Below are 22971 nucleotides of genomic sequence, written 5' to 3'. Positions count from 1 at the left end.
ACATAAGAAATGCTAAAGTTGATTTTGTTGTTGTAAAAAAGATAAATCAGTTTAACATCATAGAAATCAAAATATTTACTTTGATTAGGTTTGGGCAGGACATTTGCCCTTATGATAAGTGCAAGATGCTGAAAAATTCCTATAAAATGCTTAAAATGGATTCCACAGTTAACATCACAAAGACTAGATGGAACATCAGACTCACATAAGACACCAAGCATAAGTTCATACTCAGCTTTGTTGAACACAAACAAGGAATAGATGTCATGACATGGCAATTCACACAAGTTCAGTGGAAGGTGTAGTGCCCTATTAAGACTCTATTATCAACACAAATTACTTTCTTTTTCACTATGGTTGTAAAATGTCAAACTCCCTCTACACCCTTAATGATATTCATATTACAGTAAAACTCACCCATAAGTTGTATGAAATACTCTCTACTCAAATAAAATACTAATCCCTCCCACTTAGCATGGCTAATGATCCTCTCCACTTCACCAGTTAAGTTCACACAAATACCAGGCTGAACATTCTTGACTAAGTCAAGGAATTTCTTGGAATTTGAGGGTTAGCAAGGTCTGGTGGTGGAGGCTTAGAGGTGTTAGTCACTACAAGAAAAACGTCAATAGACATCGGTTATTGACTGTTGTGAAAGATGCAAAAAACCGATGTCTACGTGGGTGTAGTAAAAAGTCCCTATTTTTCACATCGGTACTAGACCGATGTGAAAAATAACATTATACTTCGTTTTTAGATAAATAACCGATGTATTAGATATGCTAAGACATCGGTTAGTAATCGATGTGAAAAAATGAATCACATCTAAATAACCACAACTTTCATTATCATTATCAAACTAATACAAAGTATTCCAATATACATCATTGGCAAAATCAAAAACATAATTCTCAAATATAAACATTATCAAGTCAAAATGAAATTTTCCTACTAGTCTTCTATGTTGAAGCAGATCATATTCGACAACCTGTTACTAGATCATATGCAGAAAATTCCACAGCAACCCATTACAGCAGATCATATTCCACAGCAATATATGCAGACAGTTCTATGTTGAAGCAGATCATTATCAGCCTGTTACTAGAAATACAAGAGCCTTTGTTTCATGCACAATTGACGATTCTGTTACTAAAAATCATCAAATAAAAATATATATGCAAAGATGCTTAGCTTAAAAAGCATATACTGAATAAATTCAAAACAATTAATTTAGCGTTAACAACCTCAAAGAGGATGACAGTGCAAGATTATATAGCAGTTGGTCGTGTGAAACCAATAAAGGAAAGTTTATTGAAGCCCGCTGTATCGCAGCTTTTCATGCAAACCTCATCCATTCAGTAATTATTAATATCAAAGACAGTATTATTTCAGTGATATAGTTCATTATTTCAGGACTGGACAGGATTGAGCTTTGCATCTCAAGTGTACATGATCAATTCTTAAAAAATGTTTAATATCTAAGGTCTTCAGGAGTGTGAAAACTAATGGATTGAATCAGGTTCCTACACTGCTTAAGCTAAATGAAAGATTATAAACCATTGTAGGATTATGAAGCATACAAACTACGAGTATGCCTAATATATAAATCTGACCTGAATGCCTAATGTTTAATTTACTTTTACAAATTCAACGACTCAACTCAGACTCTAATACTGAATACGCAACCTTTTCCGGGATGCTTAAGATAGGAGTTTCAGTAGTTTGCACAATAGTCTGACCTCCAATTTTCTGCAAAACATTGAAAATAAAGTAATCAGCAAGCCTCAAACTATAAAACCATGGACTTCACAATTGATACCTAAACATAATTAAAGCTTATTTTCTAGCTCAATTTCTTGCTAGATTTGTTTTCGCAACTAAAGTAAAATAAAAATCAATTAATTTCAAAAGTCTCAACTGGGATACTTCATTAAAGAAACCCAACTTAGCTACAGCCAAAATAAGCTAAAAAATAATATAAAGTTTGAATCTTTGCATCTTAGATTCAGCAAAAAACAAATATATTAACCATCATATCATTTTTTTTCTAATTAATAATCACTAATCAACATCTTTTTTAAACATAATCATTTTAGTTGTTTCTCAACCACCAAGCTAAAATGAAAAAAAATGAATCTTTCTTACTCTATAATAGCTGCAACACCAACCATAAATGAGTGAAGAAACAAAATACAGAACAAGAAAAATGTCATAAGAATGAGATGAAAAACTACTATACGACTAACTGTCCTGGCCAGACACATGTTGCATATGCGCAGAAACATATGCATTCCCACCTAGATCGCTGTACTGTCTTGGCCGTCTCATCTTTCTATATGAACAGCAGATCTGCGGACATAACATCAAGTCAGGAACCAGAAATAAAGAAAATTGATGGCACAAGCTATACTTATATCAGAAAAAAGACCCCATAATGCAATTCCTACACAAGTACAAAGTCTTTGAGCAATCTTCAGTAATGCTCATAGACTCGTACTCTGAAAGCTAATAGAGAGACCACTGACTATTGCTAGAAATTGAATCATTATGAGTTGAATATGGACTGCTGCAGAGGATTTGGAACTCATTGCTGCTGTAAAAAAATGCGGTGAAGGTAATTGGGTAAATTTATTAAAAGGGGACTTCAAAAGTGAAAGATCAGCTTCACAACTATCTCAGGTTTTTTCACTCATCTAATCTTTGCTTAACTTCTAGATCTTACTTTTTTTTCATTCTTTGGGGTCAGTTCTGATACACTACATGCAGCATACAACTCTTACTAGTTATATTTTTTAGCTTCTTCACAATCAAAAACCCATGATTTACTATAAAGCTTCAAATAAAAAAATTGGAGATGAAACATATGTAATGCAAAAGACTATAACCACAACGAACTAGAGCTACTTGACCACTGAATTAAAATTCACAGAAGCTCAACACTCCATTAAGGAAGTTCCAACATAATTAGTTGTATGTTAGAAATATAGAAAATTGCCTGCTTGCTGAAGATATACTCTTATTAAGAATATGTCAGCTCATAAAAATTCAAACTTACTAAACCCCTAAGCTCTGAACAAGAGCTCCGACATATAAATTCATATTACTAAACCCCTGAAAGTCAAAATCATACTAATCAGACCCGAGCTCTGTAAAATCAAAAGAAATACATAACATGAGAAAATACATTAGAATTTAGATACCTCAAAGAGAAGCATTGGGGTATAGACTATGAGCATGTCAGAGCAATATAAGGCGACAAGAACAACTCCCTCGGCTCTACCTATTTATAAGCTGCAGGAGCATGCATCAAATCAGTTTTTCTACCTTTTTTACATGCAGTAACTTTTCATTAGAAGATATAATAGCTTGATTTTATTGGTAACCTTTGTATGGCTATGAAAGATAGTAGTAGCATAGGAATTATTGGAGGATAAGCAAGGGGCAGCAAATAGTTAAGTTTGTTTTTAAAGTAGAGTCAGAGTCTAAACAAATAAAGGGTGCACGACGTTATACAGACAAAATTTGTTAGAACACCTTTTTGTTATTATCATGTTATGCTTCTTCTCTGTGCACCTGTTTTATCAAATATATGATGATAATATTAATTCTTACGAAAATATTTCGAATAACTAGATGAATTTGAAATACAGCCTACCAGCAGTAGGGTTGTATTATTTGAAATACACCGACTTACATGCAAATCAGCATATCTATACACAGAAGTTATATGAGGAGGCAACTGAGAAGTACTCCGGCAAAATACGCTCTCTCAATTCTCCAGATCTGTCAAAAGAAGTCTGTAGAAAAAAGATGAATTAAAAACCAAAACTTGAATTTTGAAAAGAAATTAGAATAAAACGTTCTAATTGAGAGCAGGTTCTAGCTAGGGTACAACCTTTTTTACACAAATCGACCAATCTTCAACCTTCTTTGCAGCTAATCGACCATTTTTTCGAAACCAAGGTTTTGATAAATTGAAATCTAGGGTTTTAATTTGGAATTACAAATCTAGGGTTCGAATTAGGGGTTTAGTAAGTTACGATTTTGATTTGGGGTTGATGAATGAGAGTAATAGCGAGAAAGAGAGAAAATCGAGGAATGAAGAAAGAGAGGAAAAGAGTGAAAAAGAGAGAAAGTCGGGAGAGAGAAAGAGATACGAGAAATAGTTAGAGATACAGAGATAAAATGTAAGGGGAAACGTTTTAATCAAAGAGGGAAGGAGGCCGCGTAAGTTTTTGATTTTTTTTTTTTGACAAATGCAGAAAGTTCTCCTTAAATTGAATATAGTACAGTCGGGACAAACCCCCAACTGTCGATACAACCAGGTGATAAAACAAATAACATACTAAAAACAATTAGATGATTTGTTTCCTGATCGTTTAACACATAGAATTTAAAAATTCTTGAAATTAAAAACGAAATCAAAGACATCCCAAGCGATCCAAATTGCAGCAGCATCTCTGAAAATAGCAACATCGCAATTGACCATATCACATAAAAACTATGGTTAACCCAGTGTTCAGAAACACCAATCGCATGCCGGACACCAGCTATAGACATGCCGAAGGCACCCCAGCTATCTACATGCCGGATACCAGCTATAGACATGCCGAAAGTATAAACCCATGAAAGATGAACAATCTTTAGTTGTGAAAGGTGAGCTCTTGCAATAATCACCACCGTCCCAGATCTGATGCAGGCTTTGCAGATCACCAAAAATATCAATAAATTCGTCCTCAACAGATCCATCACCAGATAAACCCAAGCATGACTAAATAAAAACATAACAAACACTCCAAAAGGAGAGACAAAACACACACTCCAAGAGGAGAGACACACAAACTCCCAAAAAAATGGGTTTTATTGAAAGGAAATAAACGAGAATAACAGAGAATGAAGGGGTTGGGGCTTTTCACCAGAGAAAACCAGTGGAAGCCCCTCGATTTACTTGAAAATAGACAAACCCTAACAGAGAGGATGAAAGAAAGGAGGCGGCTGAGAGGGATGTAAGTTTTTGGTTTTTTTAAAGGTAGTTTACACATCAATTTATTTTATAACTGATGTGTAAAACGGTCTTTAACATCATTTTGGAACAAACCGATGTTAAAAACATTTTTAACATCGGTCCTTAATGACAGCGATGTCTATGAGGTGATGTATATTGATCCTTTTCTTGTAGTGAGTGTTTATGTTTGTTTTTGGTTCTTGTCTTAGGTTTTATTTTCTGGTATAGACTCTAGCTTGAAAGGGTTTGGCTGGTCTAGGGTTTGGAGAGTGAGGAACTTAAAATTTCCTACTCTAATAGAAGGGGATGGTATAATTTTTGAAACCTTTTCTGTGGTTTCTTGGATGAGATGACTTTTGGTGACTAGTTCTAGGGTTTGAAGGGTTTACAGTTTTGAATGATGAGGATTTGTGGTGAAGAAACTGTTTATTTTCCATATTTTCTAGTAGATATGGATTTGTGATGGCTGGTCTTGGCTTAGGGTAGAATGGCCTAGCATTTGGATTCATAGCTGATGAAGTGAATAAGATATGCAAAGTAAACTGTGTTTGTGTGTGAATCCAGCATATGTAAGTGCAAGTTTATATGCATGCACATAGCACATAATTCAATATCAGTTAGGAAAATAATTTTCTGTAAAGTAGCTTTTACAGTTCATGAACAATGATTTTCATTAAATGCAGTTTGTAAAGAGTTGATGTGCAGAGGCATGGTTTGCATAATTACAGATCATAGGTATGTGTATAATGCAACTAAAGTATGATGTTTGATAGCTGACATATGCAAATAGTGACAAGTAGTACTAGAAAATACTGTTTTAGTACTGTTATAAGTACAACAAGTACACAGATTTGGGAGAATGTGAGGCATAAAGGTGAAATGCAGCTCACTCTACATCATAGGAACTAGCAAGTGACAATCAATGCATTTAAGAATATTCAGTTTTGAGAAAAGATCAGTGCAGAAAGGTTGTCACCTTTTTAAAGAAGTTAATTTTCCAGAGAACTTTTGGGTTTTAATGAAGAATGTTACATTCATTTCTTTGGGCAGCTTGTGTTAAATGAAATGCAACTCAGGGAATGATATGCACATTTAACACAGAACAATGCATCTATATTAATGCACAATCAGTTTTATTTAGTTCCAACATCATTCAAAGTGACACATTTTACAGAATAATCAGAATACAAATAACAACAGATATAACACATTAACTGCAATGATTTTAACTGAATTTACACCTAGAATTCTAAGTGGCCATTAATCATAGCAGTGATCCAGATACAGGGATGCTCAAGGCTCCCCTGTCAGGTCTTTCTGTGAGGCAGTTTGTGCTTGTGAGTTTTTTCCTTTTAATCTAAAAGATTAAAGCTAGTTACGCATCCAGTCAATCACATAGTACAAGGCACATTTACCTTTCTTAAGTTACACCAAATCATACTCATATTTAGAGTGCATAAGATAAGAAATATTTGTAAGTGCAAATATAAAGTATTTGTAATTAAACTAGCTAGATAAAGTTCACAAAATCAAGTATCATTTTATCAATGTTGATATCTCATCAAAGTCTTTGTATAATCCTTATCAAATAACCACAGAGCAATTGATTGAACAAAGTCATTTTGACAGAACTTGCACAAATACAGATGACTTATTATTAGTTTAAGAATTCATACCAGTTTATCTGTTAGTAGGTTTTATAAGTTGTAATTAATACTTATACATATTAATCAGGTTATTCATACCAACCAGCTTATTTATATTCATAAAGTCTTTACACATAGATTTGGCATAGACAAAGTTACAATTATTCCAACAATGTCTCATTTAATCATTCTTATTATATCTGAATTAGTGATGTTAATAAGACATTCTTATCAAAAAGTTAAAGTATAAATAATAAATTTACTTAACCTACTCTCTCGCATATTATCTATAACCTATACATATATCCTATAACCTATTTGGGCTATCCAGGGACTCTAAACCGTAACTCTGATACCAAAACCCATCACACCCCCCAACTTAACAATACATAATATATAACTATTACAATATTTAAAAGAAGGTAAATACAACTGAATCTATAGTCTTACAGTTTAGGGTTTGGAACAGCCCAACACTACTAACTATTACAACTGGTTTTAATATCGAGTCCTCACACAAAACTATCTCTTATTCTACCTGAGCTCGGACATACGCATCGGCATCACAAGTCTTACGTGATGTCTGCTTGAATCTAACCATAGCTGTTAGCTGTAATATCAGGGTTAAAGAAAGTAGTGAGCCAAATGCTCAATAAGTGCTAAACAATACGATACAAAACATAAATCGAGATATATATTAAAGAATGACAATGTGAAGATATAACTAATAATAATAATAGATGAACTTTTGGGTGATGGCATCATTTGCTTGAATCAAAAAAAACTTTTTCAAAATCATATCTTAATCAAAAACCATTTTATGACGCTACGGATTACAGCCGCTGATAAGCCGCGAAGTAATCCCGAACCTCGCTGGATTCTAAAACATTAATGGGATCCCTATGCAACTTTTAAGCCTACAATATCAGTGTGGAAAGGACTTGCGTCTCAGTCCAGACCCACTATTTAAAGAAAACATTTATCCCCCTATGGGACTGAAAATCCAAATTTTAATCATTTCAAAAACTGATACCGATTGATAATAAAATTTCTTAAACAGTAAACATCTTTATCAAGGGATTGTAGATTGACTTGAAACACTGTAATTATGTTCACTAAATCTCAGGGCCATGATCCACTAGTCTTTACTCTATCAGGGTAATTGAAAGATTTCCATTTACAAGAATTTTGACAAGGAGATTTAGTAGGGTTATTGGATAATATGAAAGAGTAATGCCAAACTAGGCTTAAAGCAATGGTTTTAGACAAGGTATAGGTATTAGAACATCAAGAAGATAAGAATTACTGGTTACAAGTATGATAGAGGTGTTAAGATATAAAAAAAGTGATCATTAGCTTAAGGTATATCAGGATGTCAAGCTTTAGGGTAAGGATAGGGTTTTCAAACAATCGTGAACGACTTTAAAGAATATCTGGCTTTTAGGTATCAAGATAAAGTTTCTATCGGGGTTCTTACATGAGTTAAATCAAGCATCAGGGTGTAAAATCAAGATTTCTCAGTAATCAATAGCATGTTAATCAAAAGGATCAATCAGGTATTACAATAATTCTCTATTTTATCATGGCATCCCGATTACCTTGGTATACAAGCATGGTATGATTTTTGATCTACTTCCAATAAGTACTTGAGGGTTCATGGCATTTCTATATAATACGAAGATGGATTTGAGAATCACTTTATCCGGGTATAACAAGGTAAACCAGGATACTCGCATTATATATATAAGAACTAGTTATCACACATTCGCAGTGTAAACTAAAAAGTAGGTTGAATCACTTGCCTTGAGAAGGCTGGACTGGACTGGACTGGAAAATAGGAGCAACTGGAAGCTTTACTCGACCTTTATGGCAAGTTTACCCTCGTCTCGAGATCCTACACAATTAATAATAACCTCATTACAATATATTCTCACCAACGCAACCTACTTACAACCCGAAATTAAACACATATGGCACTTAGGCCTATATGCACGCAATTTATAATCACCTATAAATATAATAGTACACATAGCCACATATACTTACATACCATATTTTAAATACCAACAATATCACACACACACCATATTGCAACACTAGGCTTGGATGATCTCGTTCTACAACTTAAGTCACTTGATCGCTAAACTAGACAAAGTCTCCAAATTTTGGCCTCCTAACTCGATGTGCCTTTTCTAAACTATCCAAAACCTATTGAACCTCACTTGGGCCTTTCACTCTACTGGCTTTATGCTATCTTGCAACTATAGTGGTCAACCTAGGCCTCACTCATAAATGCTCTAAAACTATGTGGTAAGTGAAGGTGCTTACTAAGGTAAATTTCAGAATGACATCTATGGTTTCTTGAGTGCATTAGACACTCTTACAGTACAATTTTACCTCCAAAACTTCTACACTAGACTCTTCTGATCATAAGGCAACTCCCAAACTTGATGTGGCTCAAGGGCCTAGCTTGGACCTCCCTAGGCCTAAGCTTAAAGTCCATAGTTCACCTATTTTTTTGGGCAGGAAAGGTCCTGACTTGAACTAACTGGTGACACATTATTCTAACTCAAATTCTATGAAATATGGCTGGAAAAACTCCTCTGACACTCCCTCTAACTAAGTCCCAACCGGGCCTAATGAGGGCCTACCTGTGACATGGTCAAAACTTCCTATTTCTAGGTTGCAACAAAACTGTTCCCTGCTGGACAGATTTTGTGATTCCACTCGTGCACCTAACCAAACGTCTTACATGAAAGGAATATGTCCTAAGTCCAATCAGGTATTAGGATTTAGGAATAACTTTTATGTAATCTGTTTTGATTTCATTGATATTAATAAAGACTTGTTTTGTTTTTGTTACGGGCTCTATCTATTTAAGTGTTTAAATAAGATATACCATAGTTTAGAGTAAAGCTTTTTATGGATTATGATGAGATCATAATAGTGAGACCTAAAAAGATGATAACTCTAAACTTAAATTGTTCCTGATTATAGGATTACTAACTGGTAATTAATAATCTGCAAAGATCGGTACATACTATGCTTGCTTCATTATGAAGGATGTCTGTTCTCATAGACATTTGTGTGGTGACACTATAGCTAGTATGTAGGTGCTTATTATGGAATAAGTTCACTGAACATGACTCGCCCAACTGAACAACTGATGGAGTTCACTCACGTGTCAGCAGTTGTTCGCTTAGTGATAATTGTACAAGTATCCTTAGACTTGAGGTCATCATAGTCATCTTGTGTACACTGAACTATGCTTTGGTTTAGTTCTTAGTCTCCAGGGACAATTATTAGGGCTCTTCTGGGTATAGGAATTTGTACACGAAGATAGTGTATGATCAATAAAGGATCTACCCCTTCCAGTGAAGGAGGCGAATGTTCAAGGCTGATCCACTTATGCTAGTTCAGGAATCTCTGGCCAGAGTAAATGAAATTAGAAAGGAGTTTCTAATTTGCATAGAACTACGCATAGTAAATGGTAAGCAAAGAGATTGAATTAGATAGGCTTGACACGAGATCCATGCCTTGTATTTAATCGGGACATTGTAGGGTAGAAGGAGTTTATTGTACGGTAACTATTCACTGACAGGTTCTTGGTATTCTAAGCAGTGAATTCATATTATCTGAATAGTCGCGATATGTTGAAAAGCATCACTCACGATGTAGAATAAATGTGATTAATTAATTAATCATATTTAATAAATTAGAGAATTTATATAAATAATGATAAAATAGGTTTATTATTATTTATTTCTACTACCGGCTTAATATTGAACCTACAGGGTCACACCATAAAAAGAGAATGATTTAATGGTGGAGGAATTAATTAATAATGGCTAATAATTATTTATTTGTGAAATAAATAATTAATTGGCAAATTTATTAATTGATTAAATGAGATTTAATTGATTATAAATTAATTAAGAAAAGTTCTTAATATTATTAATTAAGGATTTAATTTTTGGAAATTAAATCAAGAGAGAGAATTATTTCTAAAGTGTTTAGAAAAAGGATTAATAATTAAAAGGTGTTTTAATTATTAATGAGAATAATAAATGGGATAATAATAATAATATTTATGGGAAAATTTCAGCTGAAAATTTTGCCTATAAATACACTATTATAGACCCTATTTTATTCGAACCCCAGAAACCCAAAAGTTTCAGAAAACCAAATTCTCTCCACCTCCTCCTCCTCCTAAAAGTCGTTTTCTTGGTGGATACCGGTGGAGTGCTTCACACTTGAGGAGCAACTGCTAAGGATCTCTGATCGTTATCTCCGAATTATTTTAAAAGGTTAGATTCGATCCCTCGAATTTTTATTCACGATTTATATGCTTTTATTTGGATTTTGTATGTGTAAAAGTGTTTTGCCATGCCCCACTGCGTTTAAAAATCCAACAATGGTATCAGAGCATAGGTTGTATGCATATAGATCTGTGGTAAAAATTTCAGAATTTTATGTGTTTGTATGAATTAATTATGATTTTTACAAGTTATATTATTGATTAATTTTGCCTGATGAGAAATCGTTTCTCAGAATAATTTTGAATGTTGATCTGGGTTCTACAAGTGTTGTAGATCGTCTGGGTATTTTTTTCATAATTTTAGGATGTATAGATTTTTTATTATGAATTTCTGAAGTTGTTTTAATTAAATTCGTAATTAAATATGTATATATAGTATATATATATATTTGTATATACATCTGTGTATTGTCTGTGTTTTTTCTGCACGGATTAAAAGAAAAGGGACAAGGCACATGTGATGTACTGTGGCACAGAAAGAGAGAACTGACAGCACGGAATTCGAGGAAAACGGCGACTGCTGATAACAGGCAAAGGACCGCGCGTCGACCACGCGCGCGTGGGGCTCACGCGCTGGTGTGCCACGCGCGGCTCGTGGTAGACACGCGCTGGTGACGTCTTGCTGACGTCATGCTGACGTCATCAGATGACGTCATGCTGACGTCAGCATAGGGGTTAGGGGCGCGTGAGGCGCGTGGGCGCGTGAGGCGCGTGGGCGCGTGGGCGCGCGTGGGGGAGGTCTGACACGCGCCTGACAGCGCGTGTGCGCATGGCGGCGCATTGGACATCTTCTCGGGGCGCGTGCGGGCGCGTGGAAGCTCAGAATGGGGTGCTTTTGGTGCCGTTGGATTCGTCTTTTCGAGACGCTTCTAATGGTATATTATATGATATTTTATGAAATTGTTTCGAACTGTTTATAGCTAACAGAAGTGTTTTTAAGCTGTTTTTAACTGTTTAAATTGCTTTTAAATTCTTCATGTGATACATAGAGATGTATATTGCTTAGAACAATATGCTAGATGATGTAACATGCATGCCTTGATGTTTATTCATGTTTATATATGTGATATATGCTTAGTTTATCATGCGATGATATATTTAGGTGAACTTAAATGAATATAAGGCGTTTGTTAGACAACCTAGTATAGTGAAATTGTTTCATAACCTTAAGAATAATATTATGAATACAATCATGAGATTCTTGTGTTTGTGAAACATGTAATTGAATATGAATTTTCGATATGAGAGGAAGGATGATTCTGTCAACAACAGATTTCTATCTGTAAGAAAGGGTTATTAAGTGACGCCTCTTGACAATGCTCCACCCGATCTGGGAATCATCTGATTATTGATTATTGATTTGAAATATTTAATTTAAAAGGAAGAATCTCTTTATAATATGATTATGATTGTAACATAATATAATCCCTCTAAAATTAAATAATATCAAGTAGTAATTGGCCAATGACACAACGGGCTTGTGTCGGTCATAGCCTTCCAACATGGTAGAAAGTAGTTCTTATTTTTGAATCATTGTCGTTTCGTGCCACAGCCGAGGGCTTTGATTTCGAAATAATAAATACTTGTCTATTACATAGAGATGTGTACATTGAATAAGAATCTAAAGGTCGTTACGTGCCACAGGCGTGGGCCTTTGGGGACTGATTCAATAGTATGGAATGTTGGGTTAGACTTGACTTAGAATATTGAGTTTGTCGTGCCACAGCCGTGACTCAATTATTCAAGAGGCTAAAGTTTGATTAGGGAATAACATGAGATGTAATTGACAAGAGTTGTCTGCCTATTGAACATTACATGGCGTTTCGTGCCACAGTCGGGGTTGTGTAATGGAATGTAGGATCCCTATTCCCACTAGCATTATGAATGCTTAATTTTTCATGTAGGGGGTTGAATAAATTAGATAAACTAGTGGGAGCCACTTATGAATAAAGACCCGATTCATATAGTGTTTTGAAATGAAATCGAATATTTGCTAAGTGTTGTTATGTGTTTATCATTTACAGATTTACTTTGTACGTTATGTCTTCTGCACTATCACTCAGGAGCATACTACATGCTCACAAATTGACTGGTCCTAATTATGCTGACTGGCTTCGAAACTTGAGAATTTTTCTCAGGATTGAGAAGTTGGAATACGTGATTGACTCACCTAAGCTTACTGAACCTGCTAGTGATGCACATAATGATGAACACGTTGTGTATCGTAAGTGGATGGATGATGCAAATGTTGCTCAATGCATCATGCTAGCTTCCATGAACATTGAGCTACAGAAGCAACATGAGCATATGGATGCTCACACTATCCTCATGCATCTACAAGAGTTGTATGATGTGGCAGGGAGGACAGCTCCATATGAGATATCGAAGGAGCTGTTCGGGTATAGGATATCTGAGGGATCATCTGTGAATGACCATGTACTTAAGATGATCAATTTGATTGAACGTCTTGGACAACTTGGTTTTGCCATGGATGGGGAGCTGAGCCAAGACTTGGTCTTGCAATCGCTTCCGAGTTCGTTCTCGCAGTTTGTTGTGAACTTTCACATGAATAAGTTGGATGTCAGCCTGCCTGAACTCCACAACATGTTGAAGACTGCGGAATCGAATTTTACCCCTAAGAAGAGTTCTGTTCTTCTAATTGGTGAAGGTTCCAATCCTAAGAAAAGGAAGAGGAACTCTTCCAAGAAGAAGAAAGTAGGTGAGAAAACGCCGGTTCCACCAAAAGCTGAAGACCCCGAGAGCAAAGTTGTTTGCTTTCACTGTAACAAGGTGGGGCACTGGAAGAGGAACTGCAAGGTTTACCTTGCAGAATTGAAGAAGAAGGGTAGTGAGACTACCGCTTCTGATTCAGGTATGTTCATGATAGAAATGAATATGTCATTAAATCAAATTTCTACTTGGATATTAGATACCGCCTGTGGTTCTCATATCTACAATTTATTGCAGGGACCAAGGAGAAGTAGGACTCTTGAGGAAGAGGAGGTGATTCTACTGATGGAAATGGAGCAAGAGTTGCTGCTGAAGATGTAGAATCATTTCATTTATATAGGCCTACGAGCAAGACTATTGTTTGAAATAATTGTTATTTTGTTCCCTCAATTGTGAGGAATATTATTCCCATGTTAGACTTGGCTGGATTTTCATTTATTATTGAGAATAATGAATGTTCTATTCTTAGAGATAATATTCTTTATGGACGTTTTAAATAATGGTCTGTATATATGTGACATAATTTACTTCAGATTGAGCAAACTAATAAAAGTAAATGGTATAGTCTCCCAGTGGACTCCTCCAGATTGGTATCTGAAAGGAGAAATCGAACTTTGTTAGACATAGTTCGGTCCATGATGAGCTATGCAAATCTTCCAGTATTCCTATGGGGTTATGCATTGGAAACCTCAGCATATTTACTGAATATGGTGCCTTCCAAATCTGTTCCTCAAACTTCATATGAGATATGGAAAGAAAGGAAACCGAGTCTTAAACACGTTAAGATTTGGGGATGTCCAGCTTATATCAAGAAAGTTGACCCAGATAAGCTGGAATATCGATCCGGAAAATGTAGTTTTGTGGGATATCCTAAAGAAACTTTAGGGTATTACTTTTGCACCGATCATCGGGTGTTTGTCTCCAGACATGCTATCTTCTTGGAAAAGGAGTTTATCCTTGAAGGAAACAGTGGGAGAAAAATTGAACTTGATGAAGTTCAAGAAGCACAAACTTCTACGGATCAAGTGGAAACAACTGTTCTGACTGAACAACCTTTTGTGGAACAGCCCATTCATAGGTCATGGAGAGTGTCTCGCCAACCTGAGAGGTAATATGGCCTTGTCATTGAGAATGACAATGAGTTGTCGATCATTGTTGATGACGACCCTGTGACCTATAATGAGGCTATGAGTAGTGTTGACTCAGAGAAATGGCATGGTGCCATGAAATCCAGAATGGAATCTATGTATACGGTATACAAAAGATAGATTATAGCAGATGGCCAGGTGGAGACCTCTAAGGCCAGGCTTTTGGGAAAAGGATTCAAACAAAGGCAATGGATTGACTTTGATGAAACCTTTTACCTGTAGCCCTGTTAAAATCAGTTCAGATTTTGCTTGCGATTAATGTGGTTTAAAGCAAGCTTCTCAAAAGATGGAACATTCGTTTTGATGAGACAATCAAAGAGTTTGATTTTATCAAAAACGTAGATGAACCATGCGTCTACAAAAGGGTTAGTGGGAGCGCGATAACATTTCTTATATTGTATTGAATTAGAGATGACACACATAACAACATAGCAGACCCACTCACAAAGCTACTTTATGAAAGTCACTTTGATCGTCAAGATGGGTATTAGATACCAGAGTGATTGGCTTTAGTATAAGTGGGAGATTGAAAGGAATATGTCCTAAGTCCAATCAGGTATTAGGATTTAGGAATAACTTTTATGTAATCTGTTTTGATTTCATTGATATTAATAAAGACTTGTTTTGTTTTTGTTACGGGCTCTATCTATTTAAGTGTTTAAATAAGATATACCATAGTTTAGAGTAAAGCTTTTTATGGATTATGATGAGATCATAATAGTGAGACCTAAAAATATGATAACTCTAAACTTAAATTGTTCCTGATCATAGGATTACTAACTGGTAATTAATAATCCGCAAAGATTGGTACATACTATGCTTGCTTCATTATGAAGGATGTCTGTTCTCATAGACATTTGTGTGGTGACACTATAGCTAGTATGTAGGTGCTTATTATGGAATAAGTTCACTGAACATGACTCGCCCAGCTGAACAACTGATGGAGTTCACTCACGTGTCAGCAGTTGTTCGCTTAGTGATAGTTGTACAAGTATCCTTAGACTTGAGGTCATCATAGTCATCTTGTGTACACTGAACTATGCTTTGGTTTAGTTCTTAGTCTCCAGGGACAATTATTAGGGCTCTTCTGGGTATAGGAATTTGTACACGAAGATAGTGTATGATCAATAAAGGATCTACCCCTTCCAGTGAAGGAGGCGAATGTTCAAGGCTGATCCACTTATGCTAGTTCAGGAATCTCTGGCCAGAGTAAATGAAATTAGAAAGGAGTTTCTAATTTGCATAGAACTACGCATAGTAAATGGTAAGCAAAGAGATTGAATTAGATAGGCTTGACACGAGATCCATGCCTTGTATTTAATCGGAACATTGTAGGGTAGAAGGAGTTTATTGTACGGTAACTATTCACTGACAGGTTCTTGGTATTCTAAGCAGTGAATTCATATTATCCGGATAGTCGCGATATGTTGAAAAGCATCACTCACGATGTAGAATAAATTTGATTAATTAATTAATCATATTTAATAAATTAGAGAATTTATATAAATAATGATAAAATAGTTTTATTATTATTTATTTCTACTACCGGCTTAATATTGAACCTACAGGGTCACACCATAAAAATAGAATAATTTAATGGTGGAGGAATTAATTAATAATGGCTAATAATTATTTATTTGTGAAATAAATAATTAATTGGCAAATTTAATAATTGATTAAATTAGATTTAATTGATTATAAATTAATTAAGAAAAGTTCTTAATATTATTAATTAAGGATTTAATTTTTGGAAATTAAATCAAGAGAGAGAATTATTTCTAAAGTGTTTAGAAAAAGGATTAATAATTAAAAGGTGTTTTAATTATTAATGAGAATAATAAATGGGATAATAATAATAATATTTATGGAAAAATTTCAGCTGAAAATTTTTCCTATAAATACACTATTATAGACCCTATTTTATTCGAACCCCAGAAACCCAAAACTTTCAGAAAACCAAATTCTCTGCACCTCCTCCTCCTCCTAAAAGTCGTTTTCTTGGTGGATACCGGTGAAGTGCTTCACACTTGAGGAGCAACTGCTAAGGATCTCTGATCGTTATCTCCGAATTATTTTAAAAGGTTAGATTCGATCCCTCGAATTTTTATTCACGATTTATATGCTTTTATTTGGATTTTGTATGTGTAAAAGTGTTTTGCCATGCCCCGCTGCGTTTAAAAATCCAACATTACAAACCTCCAACAAACACCTAAAACCTATTATATACTCCTAGTTCTAGCTTCTGGTGACTTGGGCCTCAAAGTGCACAAAAATGCTCATTCAAAACTTCCCCATAAACTAGTGCATCAAATCTGGTAAAATGCAAACATTAACTAATCCCTTTCCACCTTGACTCCCACTTATTAACCAAACATCCAACCTTTACCAAAGCAAACCTAGTGCATCAACATCCTAAAATAGTGCCTCAACAGGAGTGGAGATTGTTAGGTCCCAATGTGTTTGTAAAAGGGGGGTTGAATACAAACAGTACCGAATAATCGAATTAAATGCGGAATAAAAAATGTGAAACAAAATTTAAGTTAAATAAAAATATTATTAAACTTGAAAGGTGTTACAACAACTGTATCGATTACAAGGAATTAATCTCAAATTAATTATCATAAATTTAGAATAAATTCGACATGAACTTTTTCTATTTTTGCAATAATTAGAATCAAATGCTAAACGCGATTTGAGATTAAGTTCTAGGGATTTTGATCTGCTAGATTGTTACACAAGAACAAGATAAAGATTTCTAGTGATTTGGATTTAACTTTACAAACTAGAAATTATGATCTTGAAGTTTGCAGATAAAGGATGAAATATTGTCTTCTTTTTCTTTTCTGCTGTGTTCTTGTTTTCTGTTGTCTTGTGTATTCTGGATAATGAATGTGTTCTGCTTCTGCTTTTTTTAATCAAACAACAAACTTGAATGAACTGGAGTGACAATCGGTGAGACAATCCAATTGTAATAGCAAGACAATCTGTTGAACTGGAGAGACTTTCGGTATGACTATTGTTTGTACTAGCAAGACAATCTGATTGAACTAGCAAGACAATCCTCTTCCAGTGTAACTTTCGGCAAGACAATTATTTATACTAGCATGACTTTCGGTATGACTATTGATTGTCATACCGATTGTCATATTAGTACAATCAGATTTGTCTTGCTGAATTTAAATGAATTTTAATCCAATTTAAATTCTGAAAATCCTTAATATTAATTCTGAATTAATTAATCAATTAATTCAATTAATCAATAAATTAATCTTTACAGATATAATTTATTTTCTTAATTAAATTATATGACTTAATTAATTAATAGAGAATTAATACTAACCTTGAGCAGCAACCATTCTTCTGAATATCTTCTGAAAATCACTGAAAATTATGAATCAATTCCACCACTTCAATGTTGACACTCGATGTACTGTCTAGTTCATGAGTGACTAACTTCCGTGACGTTTCTTCATATCTTGACTTTGACAACTTGATTTTCTTCAGATTAAATCCTTGTAATTAATTGATACTCTGACGAGATCTCTGTCACTTGATTAAATCCACAACCTTGATTTATATCAATGAGGCTTGATCAATTTCTTGAACTTCTTCCAGTGAATTAATTCCTCAAGTCTGTAGATGCACCTTGTTTCTGAATCCTTTGACAGATATTACTTTGCGAGATCTCTTTGACGGTAGATCCACTATTTACTTATTACATTCTTATTTGAGTTGAGTTAAATCCTCGAATATACAAATAGGCTATGACATATGCCTTACAATCTCCCCCTATTTGTTTGTTAGACAATAACATACAAATACCTAAAGAATAACTCAACTAACAAATAAGAAAAAGATATAAAAAGAAATGCAAAGTAAATAGCAGAAAAGTTCTGGATAACATTTAACCTTTTCCAGATTCCAAATAGATGTTCCTCTAGACTGAACATATCTTCAAGTAGTTTCATCTTCTTTTGTACAACCACATTTCCTGTTGAGAAGCGCATATCTGTCTTGCTTCTCCCCCTATGAGAATCAACTGCTTAAAGAAGATCACCTTCGTTTACCACCTCTCCCGTACAATAGGATCCGCAGATAAAAAAACAATGGTACTCCCCTAACAGCTTCTTCCCTTACTAGAAAATCACCTTGTGTTTACCACCTCTCCCGTACAATAGGATCCGTAGTTACAAATAATAATGGTGTGGTATAGTGTACATGTTTGATCTTTTTCTTCCTCCCTGCTATTTCTCCCCCTTAGTTGAGGAATCCTCCAAACTATTACTTAAGGTTTTATCTCCCCCTTAAAGAAGGAATGTATGCCACCGTCTAAAGAAGTTCTCATATTTCACTTGGTTGGAAAAGAAATAACCAGTAGTTTCTCTTTATTCCTTACTGTGAGTGTGTGATTCTGTTTAGTGTACCTCACATGTGTTTCACTCTTCTCTCCACTCGTGTTTACACTCATTCTCACAAGTGTATCACTCCTCTCATAGCTCCAACATTCAGCTGTACCTGCAAGGAAAATCACCTTAGCCATCCTTAAGGAGGTCACAGGTGGTGCAATGGGAGTTCGCAAATCCCCATCCTTGTTAAACTCGTCAGATGAATCTGAGTCATAATCTACAAGTTGCTAGTTTCCCTTTTAGGGTTCCAGATTTGAATTCTGGGAAGGTAAACAATGATCCAAAGAATTTAGCATAAAGATCAAGATTCCCTTCTAATGTCTGTGAAGACATTTCCTTGTGACTCATCAGGTAATATCTGAATCATTGTCAACAAGTTGCCGATCTGCACCTATGTCAGATCCACTATCCGCAGATGCATCCAGGGGATTTAAGCCTGGGGAGGTAGACACTGACCACTGACATATGGCTTTTGGATCAGTATCCTCTCCTAACACCTGTAAAGGCAATTGGTCCATTAACGAACCTTGAACAATCGAATCTGACCTTAAAATGGTCGAAACTCTTGTTTCCGTCAACTCATCCTTTGTGTGTGTAACCTTTCCTTGTGCATCAAGAATTGTTTATATTTGAAGGGGTGACACTACATCGGATGCCTTGGCCGACAGGCAAATTTCAATAGACGCACCCTGTTGAGAGAATGAATCTAGTAACTGTTTTTGTGCCTTTTCAGCCATTACATCTTTTTGAGAAGATGTATGGGGGCTAGCAGTTGTTTCGGTTTAAATAATACTCATCTATGTAGGAGACAGAGCTACTGGGTTGACTACAGAACCTTCCTTATGTGGTGCACTAAGGCACTATCTCCCTCACGCTCATTCATACTACATTTAGTGGTAAGAGAGTGTTGGTGGGTTCTGTTTCTGTGTTTGTCTTTATAGTCTGGGATAGACGTTGTGGGTTTTCAACCTCATGACTGTCAATGAAAGAAAGTCATTGGAGACTGAACCTGTATCACAGAACATACGGCAATAGAGAGATAAAATGTACTTAAGATCTATAATGAATGAAAATTATACATTTAGTCTTTTGAGAGTAATGAAGTACAATAGTGATTTCAAAGGATTTTACATGAAATAAGAAATCACTAATGTAGAAAGAAGTTTGATTTTCTCCTAAAACTGTCTGCACATATAAAACAATATGTTTATGCCTAGTGATAAGAGAGTTATAAATATGACGACTCTACTAGTTCATATTAAATTATTACTTCAGTTAGAGTACCATACCATGTCCTTGACGATTGCTTGAGTAGTACATTAGTTCATACCAACCTGAAGTGAGATTGTGAAGAAGAGATTGCATAGTCCAATAGATCGGCAGCTGCAAAGTCCATGAACTGTGGTGCACTGACTTCCTCTTTTAACTCACCAACCAGGAGTACACTTGTACACATCTTACTAGAGTCCAATTCCAAGTGTAATGTGCAGCAGGTGCCTGATATGTCATAATATTCTTAAGTCTCGTAACTGGTGCTATATGTTAGATACTGCTTCCTGATAATAACCTAGCACAATATACAAATTTTGAATGATAACATTCCCAGCTTGAAAACAGCCATATCCCTCAGATAAACCTTTGCTATTATCTCCAAAGGTAACCATGGGGCCAGCTTTCTCAACCACATTTGATAGCAGGGCTCTATCTCCGGTCATATGTCTTGATAATCCACTGTCAAGAATCCACACTACCGGTTACACCTGTTTAATGCCCTGCACTACAAATGGATTAGACCTTCTTTGGAACCCAAACTTGGTTGGGCCCGACATACTTGTAGAATTGTCATTTGTTAGGCAAAACAACATTTTTAATTTTAATGGTCTCAACTTTCTCACTGACTGAACATTTGACCTTATAAATAGCCTTAACAAATTTCTGTTTAGTCTTAGGCACAAATGTCTCCTTTCTAGCCTTAGAAGGACTAGCAGTCTTAGACCTATCATGCTTCTTGTTATTTACATGCTGGCGAGGAGTAGTCTTAACATTAGAAACATGCTTACCATTAAAATAAGCATACATCATATTAAAAGCACAAGACATACAATTAGAAACACCACATGCTTTATGAGAGTGATTAACAGCAGGCAATTTATGCATGGTAGTCATGGCATTTTTGTTTTCCAACCCATGTGTGTCTGAGTTAGTCTCAGTTACTTTCACAACTTTGACTGGAACTTTCGACACACTCGACTTGGAAACAACCTTCTCATTAGCAAGATCTTCAGCATGCATTTCTTCTTGAATAACAGAAGAGGTCGCATCAAATGGTTCAGTAATTGATGGTTTATAGAGGGGTTCATCAACACCCTTAAGCACATGTGGTACTTCCCTCCCTTTAGCGCAGACATGAGAAGGGGAGTTTATGCCTAATTCTCCAATAGCAACATTGTAATCATAACCTATTCCAGATGTTTGATTAACAGATTGCTTACTGTAGAACTCTTTAGCCTTCGAACAAGAATTGAAGTAGGCTCTAAACTTAGTCTCAAGACCGGTGATCTTGTCTTTGAGAATAGTTTCGAGTTTTCTATAACAGTCAACTCTATTCTCTAGAAAAGATACTTGTTCTTTTAATTTGTCTTGATTAATATGCACAAGTCTTAATTCATTGACCTCTTTCTCAAGGTCTTTGATCTGTAAACTTAATAGTTCATTATCACGACGTGCATTATCTAAGTTACCTCCTAGATGATAAACCAATTCTGCATCAGTATATTTTACCTCTTTTCTTGACGATGAAGCTTTTCCATCAATAGCCATAAGAGCAAGATCCCTTTCTTCTTCATCTTCACTATCAATATCATCCCAGCTTCTTCCCTTTGCCAGATAAGCCCTTTCAGAGTTACTCTTCTGATTTGAATCATAAGAGTTCTTCCTTACTTGCTTTGGCTTCCTACATTCTGTGGCAAAGTGTCCCAACTCATTGCAGTTATAGCATCTGATGGTGCTCCGATCAACCATCCCTATTTTGTATCCACCACTGCTCGTGTTAGAGGATGAAGATCCACCTTTCTGGAATTTGTTGTCGTTGGACTTGTACTTAAGCTTGGGATTCCTCTTGAATCTGACATTGGAGAATCTTTTGACAATTTGGGCCATTGACTCATCTTCCAATTGCTCCAGCTCTTCCAAGGAATAAAAATCATCACTTAATTGATTTGTAGTAGGAGGATCATATTCTGCTACTAACACATTTTTCCTCAGCCTTGGAAAACTGTACCATTCTCTCCAACTGTTGAGATTGTTGTTGTTGTTGACCTTCAGCTACAAGAGCAGTAGATGTGCTAACCATTCTATCTTTCCCGTAGACTTCCTTTTGCTGAATCTGCTCCAACTCATAGGTTTTTAACACACCATAGAGTCTATCCAAAGAAATCTCACTCAGATCTCTAGCTTCTCTAATGGCAGTGATTCTATGTTCAAGATGAGTTGGCAGTGTTAAAAGGAACTTTTTGTTGATCTCCCTGATTGAATAAAATTTTCCATTTATGTTCAGGTTGTTGATCAACGCATTGTACCTCTCAAACACTTCAATAATTCCTTCTCCTGGATTTGATTTAAAATGTTCATACTCAGAGGTTAGGATCTCCAACTTGTTCTCCCTAACTTCCTCTGTGCCTTCATTAATCACCTCAATAGTTTCCCACATGTGTTTGGA

General features: G+C 35.4%; 1 long non-coding RNA gene across 3 annotated transcripts; it reads right to left on the bottom strand.

Annotated features, from left to right (window-relative positions):
- Nucleotides 1-1359: 1359 nt before the first annotated feature.
- Nucleotides 1360-4167, bottom strand: LOC141686749 (uncharacterized). 3 transcript variants are annotated; one of them, XR_012560793.1, is made up of 4 exons: nt 3896-4167; nt 3695-3797; nt 3201-3291; nt 1360-2349 (listed from the first exon to the last, which is right to left on the bottom strand). It is a non-coding gene; the product is annotated as an uncharacterized LOC141686749 (long non-coding RNA). The 3 variants fall into 3 exon arrangements; XR_012560794.1 differs by lacking the exons at nt 3695-3797; nt 3896-4167 and adding an exon at nt 3384-3552; XR_012560792.1 differs by lacking the exons at nt 3695-3797; nt 3896-4167 and having other exon boundaries at nt 3201-3666.
- Between the last annotated feature and the right edge of the window lie 18804 nt (nt 4168-22971).

Source organism: Apium graveolens, chromosome 9, assembly GCF_009905375.1.
Source record: "Apium graveolens cultivar Ventura chromosome 9, ASM990537v1, whole genome shotgun sequence".
NCBI lineage: Eukaryota > Viridiplantae > Streptophyta > Magnoliopsida > Apiales > Apiaceae > Apium > Apium graveolens.
This window is presented reverse-complemented; position numbering and strand designations above follow the sequence as displayed.